We start from the raw sequence: 8098 nt of genomic DNA, 5'->3' as shown, positions 1-8098 counted from the left end.
TGTTTTTTGGTTGGTTGGTCGCGCCCGTTCTGCTCGTGCAGCAACAGCGCGATTCGGGCCGTTTCTGGTCAATATCTCTAGCTTCAGTGACAGTTTATGATAGTAAAAATCTGAATTTAGTGTTTTGTTATATGGAAGAAACTCATAGTAAATGATTCCTTTCAAGCCCCATCATATACCCAGTAGTACCTTACTGGCAGTAGTACCTTACTGGCCCAGTATTACGGACATGAAACTGTACGATCGATACTTTACGAGGTATCGATCACTAAAGCCTACCGAGAAAATAATGGATTTCTTTTTCCGATTTCGTTCTCTTTTTCATTCGGTTATAAAAAAACGGCTTAATATTTTTCGATGTTTGAACTTTTATTTAAAAGATTGATTCTTACGATTTTTTTATGTAAAACAATTTTGGTTGCAGAAAATTGAAAAATATGAAAAAAAATCTTTATTTATATTTTCATATTAATATGAAACCAAGTACAAACGTGTTCACAAAAGTGCGTTAACAGCTTTTGTACTCAAAAGTGTAAACTTAGAGTCAAGATTCGAAAGGCGAGCCTTATGAGTGCAAACTTTGGGCGAAACTCAAAGCTCCCATCGAGTCAATAATTTAGCATCTTTTAGCGTGATCAGTCAAAAAAGACTCCCCCATGAGGAGGGACACTATCTGGACCGTTCCGACGTGTAGAACAGTCTCAGCGGTGTATCATTGATTCAGGGATTCAGACATTGGAAATACAATATTTGTGGTGCCTTCTGGTGCACCAACCATTTCTAGTTTTAACGATGGCTGCAAGCGCAGGACTTGAATCGCATCTCCGGTGAGCGTGAGCTGTGCACATTTTGCTAAGCGGTCTGAATAGCTGTGGACCGTAAACTTGGCTGCACATTTACCGCACGCTGCGATAAAAATAATCTTTGGAGGTTTTCTTTCTCTTCCCCTTCTTGCCCGTTCTGGTCACCGACATGTCCCTCGATGAAGACGGTGTGTGTCCGTGCGGTGCAATTAAAGCAAGGTGCCTATAAATCTTATCCCTGCACCCCCGGTCCCCGGTCCGGATGGGGCCAGCACCGATTTGGCGTCCGTTTTGACCGGGGACAACGCCAGACACGGCGAAGAAAGTGGCAGCCGAAACCTATCCGGTCCCCGGCCATGGACTTGTGGTCTCTGGTATCGTGTTTTATTTGCTCCCGGGTAGAAGACACCATAAAAGTGAACAACTACCCATCGAGAGGGTTATTCCCCTAAGTAATAGGAATGTTTAGAAACGACCCCAACGGGTCGTTATGGGCTTTGCGGAAAACCCACGTTTGTGGTGATGGTGCGCCGAGCTCAGTCCGCTTCGCTCCGATACCTCGCGACCCGACGTGTGGGATGGAAAATTCCATGTTCAATTCTGCTATTTATTAACCCGCAGTTGGCTCCCCGTGGCTCGGTGGGGCTACTCTCCAACTGTGTCCACGTATTGTACTGAAAGCATTTCCGTAACTCCATACATTCCGTAACAAACTATTAGGTGTGTGACTTAATTCTTGCGGTTTTTATTCAACATTCGTGATCTAATTATAACAATGATGATGACTACCTTAATGAAAGTATTTTCCGTCGTTAGCTACTACTTTATCCCATCTTTCAGGTAATTCCTCGATTCCGTGTCGATAGAGCTTCTCATCTTTATCAGCGATCCTCTCAAAGACCCATTTTTCACTACTTTCATAACAAGTGAACCGCTGTGCTGTCAAATCGTTAGTTATGCAACGGAACAAATACTAGTCCGAAATAGCAACAGCTGGAGAATACAGCGGGGAAGGTTAACAGTTCCCATTCGACATTTTCAAGATTGGTTTTTAAAGGATTTGCTATGTGGGGTCGCGTTTTGTCATATGGAAAATCAGCTTTTCATGTCTTTTATCTCATTCTCGTAGTTTTATGGCCAAAGCATTGCTTCAAATGCATTAATTGTTGTCGATGGGATTGTCCTTTAATAATTTCATCGAGTTTTGAAAGCTCAAAATACACCACACCTTTCATATCCCACCATATGCACAGCACAACCGTTGCGTAGTGAATATTTCGCTTTGGCTTTGCGATGGAGCTGGTTCACCAGGCTGTATCCAGGGCTTTTTGGGTTTAGGACTCTCTCTTGTAACAACTCCCCGTTTCATCACCAGTGACGGCGCGGTACAAGAATCCCTTTTTCCTGCCGGGCAAACAAAAATTCGCAAATTATTTTCCTTCTTTGAATGTCTCATTTTTCAATTCATGTGGAACCCATAACACATTTTTTCTAATCATTCCGTCAGCACTCAGGCGAAACTGTCGAAACTCAGGAAACTGTGGTATGGTCTACTTGTAACATTCACTTGTAATTCTCTCCGTAATTGGTCTACTTGTAATTTCTTCATCATCAACCATTTTTGACTGTTCAGGTCGCTCTTGGTCTTGCAAGCCAAAATTACAACTTTTTCACCGCACAAACCACATCCAACACGTTCTCTCAGCAAGAACATATTCACCATAAACATCAATAAAAATTAGATGACTTTCTGTAACACTTTTCGTCATATTAAAGAAATCCCCGCAAAAGCACTTTACCAGGAACAAAACTTGAATTGTTCAAATGCTTAAAATAGATGTTACTAACACTAAACGGCAGGAATTAAGTCATACACCTAATGGTTAAAAAGGCCCTCCCCACAGCTTTTCGACCATGTCCGACGCCTTCAACAGGATCGCCCGGCTGATTCGCTCGGAAAACAAGCGTTTATCGGCTTTCAGGTCTTTTCCAGCGAAAAATGTGTATCGTTTCACTGTCTAACGATCTTTGTATCTGCCGCACGTGAAGAAGCTTTCTGACTAAAACAAGCTTTGTAAAGGTCAACCGTACGCAGAAGCAATAATTTGCAGTGCGCTAAAACGGAACCGCCTACGGAACGTGGTCCACTAGTAGCTAGAATGTCCGACCTAACGCAAGTGCGTGCGCTTGGACACAGCATTGAAATTCGATGCTGGGTAAAATGTGTGTGCGCCACATGTTCCCAGGAACCGCCGGGATTAGAGTGAAAAATTAATGGCCGCTCGTGGAACACGGGCCCATGCAGCCCGTGCGTGCGATAAATGCGTTGCACATCGTAGCGGGACACCGTCTTCACGGTCACGCCAACAAAGCCCCCCTCCCGGGTGAGCCCAAAGCTCCCGGTATCCACGGTTCCAACGGTGGCCGGCCAACAATAATTCATCAGCCGAAAGCTGTTCAGCGCAGCCCGGGCCAGGACCAAGGCAGGGCCGACGCTCACGCCATGCCAAATCAAATCGCTTTCATAAACAATTTAATATTAATGTCACAATTATGTTGCGGTCATCCGACCCCACCTTGGTGGGGTGGGGATAGGGGCCAGGCAGCGCCGCTTGGACCGAAATGCCACCGGGGAGCCCCGTACGCAGCGCACGGATCCATTTTGAATTTGATCGTCCGACCCCGATGTGCATGTAAAGCCGAAACCGTGTCTGTGAGTGTGTGGGCCACTCGTTCCATGGCGATGCCGGAGGCTGTGTGCATGCAAAAAGGCTCCCACCCCCCCCTCTCATAGGGTCAGCAGCATAGGAACGTGCGTCATCCGGAGAATGAATCCGTGCCGGGGCCGTGCATGCGTAGGACGTACGCTATCGATTGTGCGTACGATCCTGATGCACGCACACGCAGACACAGTTGCAGTGGCCGGTTGCACTACTATCCCGGGGTGCATTCGGGCGTTTCCGGGGCGTGCGAGTGTGTGTGCGTTTGGCAAAACGCACCGGACTGCGTCGTCATCAACGGGGCATCGCCGTGGTCAGTATCATCAGCAGCAGCGTGTGCCAGTGTCCGTGCGGTTTGATGCGGCATAGTACATAGGGCTGCACCCGCGTATATAGGCCTCGACTCGACTCATACGCAAATTGCCGGCAACCCGAACTCCCGGAGTGGGCCACCGGCCCGGAGTTGCTGCAGCGACGACCGACGACGACGACGGGGCGATGTCGTATTGACCTACATGCGTGGATGGGACGCGCGCGCTTGCACCCGAATCGAACCCCGAATGGCCGGGCAGCTTACGGCTTTTGCGCTAATTTTTGTGTGCCGCTCCTGCCAGGACCAGCCAGGATTCCAGCCAGGCAACAGCTGGCTGGCTGGCTGGCTGGCTGGCCGGGGGTTTCTTTTTTCGCCCTGCGCCTGGCAAACCTGGCAATTACCATCCTGCTCGGCCGGTGCTAGTGGTGTGTGGTCCTGGTGGTCCTGGCCCCTTGCCCCCCGCCTTGGCCTGTGTGACCTTCCCTGTGCGCTTTCGATATACACGACGACCCCCAAAAAGGTTATGTGCTGCGCACGTGTCGAGCTGCGTGTGGGAGGATGTAGTTCTTCCGGAGCACATAGAAAAAGCACCTCAAAAAACCCCACCCGATGGGGGGAGGGCCACCCCCTACGGTACATAGCAAACATAGGGTGATCGGTATGTGCATCTCTCTCACTCACTCCCTGTTCCGCTGAGGAAAAAAAATGGGACGCAAAAGATGCACGCAACACTCCTCATTTATTGGAGCCAGGTGTAGAGAGCCAGCCAGGCTTTGCCTCGGTTCGCGTTCGCCAAGGCCAAACCGTCAATGTTTTCAGCCAAATGTCACAGCCGCGAAATCCCGAGAGCCCGAGTTGGGAACGCGACATCAGGACGCGTTAATAATTGACCGCATCACAAAAAAAACCCCCATCCGGAAAGCCATCGACGGTTCACACCAACACACGGTGGGTCTCGGAGATACACACGCATATTGTGATGCGATGTGCAACGCTACGCTACCACGCCCTGGCCGAAAACGGGGAACTTCCTTCTCGAGACCTGAATTCGATTTTGATCGCCCCAAAAACCGCACCCTGGTGCACCGTCGGAGCTTACGCGGCGGGGATAATAACGCAATTTCGTCCGGGGGGAGCCAGCTTAGGCTCAGGACACAGCAGAAGGGACGTCCGATGATATCCGTGCATCAATGAGTGACATCAACGTTTAACATCAGCATGTCCTGCGGGAAGCAGGAAAGAATGCCGCAATGCACACACACGCGGCCCGGTTGGCCATTCTCCGTGACCATGACAGCCACCCGGTAACTGGTTCCTGTTTGGGCTTTTGGGCACTGGCCCTTCACGCAGCCCGCTATTTACGCACGATACGTGGCAAGTGGACGAAGTATTAAAGCACCCAGCAGCCGGCCAGCAGCGATGATCTTTGGACCTCAGACCTTTGGGCCTGACACGCAACACTCAACAACCTTTGTCCGGACCCTCAGCGAATGGAAAGGAAATTTGCAACGCAAAGGGAGGACACACGCAGAACACGAACGCAATCGCAATGTCGCGTCACCCGTTTTTGCTAACACGTTTTTAATACGCAACCACACGGATATTAAATTGCGGCGAGTGTTCTGGTCCTGTGACGCCATTCCTAAGGTATTGTGCCGAATGGGGCCTCCCGCTGACAGGTACGGTTCTGCGTGGATTGCGTGCCCGCGTTGTCTCGCTGTTGAACGTTGGGCGATTAAGCAGGACGCAGTTCACGATGGTTGATTGAAAATTTAAACCCAATTCCGGTAGTAGCGCCGTACGACGCGAATACGCCTCGCCTAACTCGGCCACCCGATACCGATATTGGTACTGCAGTAAAAGTTATCAATCATCTGACTTTGTGACAGAAGATAAATTAAAACAAACAACGCGCGCATCGATAAAAGAGAATATTTCCGCAAAACGGCGCCAAGGAAAAAGGATGATGCCTCTGTAAATTGCTGCCAGGTGCCAGACAGACCAAATGCTTCTCAGAAAATCATTTCAAACCCTATCTCCAGCAGGACAGTGACGCGTTGAGCACGTGAATGATGTAGAAAATGGCCTATCCAATCAATTAAATAGTATGCATCATGTTTACTAAATTGGGAAAGCCCAATACATAGAAATGAAAATCGCACTCGATCGAACTCGATCGCCGGACAAGATTATCGTTGAGCATTGGTTCCTTCGGTGTTTAGTAAGTGATATTAAAGTGCTGCATGAAGGTTTTTCACCTGCAAAGTAACCGTTATATATCGAACTTATTCTCACCAATGAAAACTTCAGTCTCCAACTTTATATGCGCCCATAGTGTTTCATATTTTGTGGCTATCAACATGGTTTGCATGATTTTCACAATTCTTCTCCAATGATAAGTAGTGGATTAAAATGAGAAAATTTTAGCTGTACCAACGCTAGCTAAACATTTCTTCTATCTCTCTGCTAAATCATGGATTCCCAGACGAAAGAATTGTTCGTCTTTTTAAGTAAACTAATTAGTCATCCCATTTCGACTTCCTCATAGGAAACGAAGTGCTGCTCAGTCAATGCTTGTCCCATTGACGAAAAGAATGATTACATTACGATTACGATTCCGAAAGAGCCAAGTTCGGTGAATACAGAACCTGAACCAGTTTTGCTTTGTGGGTCATGCAAGTGCCAATCCATGGAGTACCTGGCGTCTCCATTGCGCACAAGAAGAAACGGCATTTTGGTCGTTTTTCGATCAATGGATGGTTCAAATTGATCAGTTATTGTCAGTAGCGATCTGAATTAACGTTTTCATCACGTTTTAAGAGCTTTTGATGCATCACACTTTTCTGGTCCCATCAGAAAGTCCGTTTTAGAAATATATTCCTACGCTCTTTCGTTGTTAAGCTAAATTCGCCATTTTTAATTGTTTTAAACGCTTAAATCACTGAACAAATTTCAAAAACAAGCCCCGACAAGCATTTGATACGATTTTCGAGCAGTTTTCTTCAAGAGTTAGCAGAAAAATAATAATCCCCGCAAGCCGTCATTTTTAGGCACAAAAATTGACATGGTCTAACCCAGAGGTCTCAATGTCCTAGCCCAGAGGTCGCTTGTTTGAGACCTCTGGTCTAACCCTTTTTATAGGTCGGTTGCTAACTAAATTTATTCTTGTTTTTACCTGAACTCGTTTACCTATTACCAAAACAAGATTATGTCGCCGTCCGTTCTTCTAAGAATTAAAAAAAAAAAGTATCAGACCCTTAGGCCAGAAATTATAATTTCTTGTTGGGAATGAGCAATATCTTACTGGGGGGCTACATGAAGTGTTCCGTAATGTTTTTGACATTACAGATTAATGCCAAACTGCTGCGGCGCTGTCAAAATGTTTACGGCGTAAACCCGAGCGTAATTATTTTTTTCATACGCTTTGCTTACAAACAGAGGATAATTTAAGTTCTTATTTGCTGGTATAGCAACAAAATCGGAAAAAACAGATAAAAAAATTCAGAAATCAATTAATTTCTCTTCTATTTCTATTTTCTTGGACCAAAAACACGAACGTAAACACGGTTGACATTTCGTTTTTAAATTTTTGCTGCCACACGAAGCGTAAACGTTTTGACATTACAAATTAATTTTACGCTAGTTTTCACGCTTCGTGTAGCCGCCTAGTTATGATTATGTCTCTTTGTCCTTAACACAATATAAATTTAAAAAATTTAAAACTTATGTAAAATGTATGTTCATTTATGTACTAGGTAAATTAGGTTTATGTAAACTCAATTGAAAATTTTTAATTACCTGCAACCAGAATAATTGGTATTCAAATACCAATCCTGGAATGAACTAATAAATAAATATTCCATCAATATGACAGTTTCGGAAATCAATTAGGGCTTTACATAATGACTTATACTACTTATACTACTAGTTATATACTACTAGACTACAGAGTTACTGTGGGGCTACATGAGGTGTTCCGTAATGATTTTGACATTAACGATTAATGCCAAACTGTTTACGCCTCGGCCAAAACATATACGTTTTGACAGCGCCGCAGCAGTTTGGCATTAATCATTAATGTCAAAATCATTACGTTACGCTTGATGTAGCCCCGCAGTTATACGATACCCTCCGGAACACGCTACTTCCACAATAATCATTTGAAAAAAGGTTTCCCCTTGATTGACGTCCGCTGCGTCGCATATTTGACTGGAAGTTGCTAAAAACCGAAACAGCTGATTTTCGTGCGATGTGCCCCAGCA

This window comes from Anopheles bellator, chromosome 1 (genome assembly GCF_943735745.2).
Source record: "Anopheles bellator chromosome 1, idAnoBellAS_SP24_06.2, whole genome shotgun sequence".
Taxonomy (NCBI): Eukaryota; Metazoa; Arthropoda; class Insecta; order Diptera; family Culicidae; genus Anopheles; species Anopheles bellator.
This window is presented reverse-complemented; position numbering follows the sequence as displayed.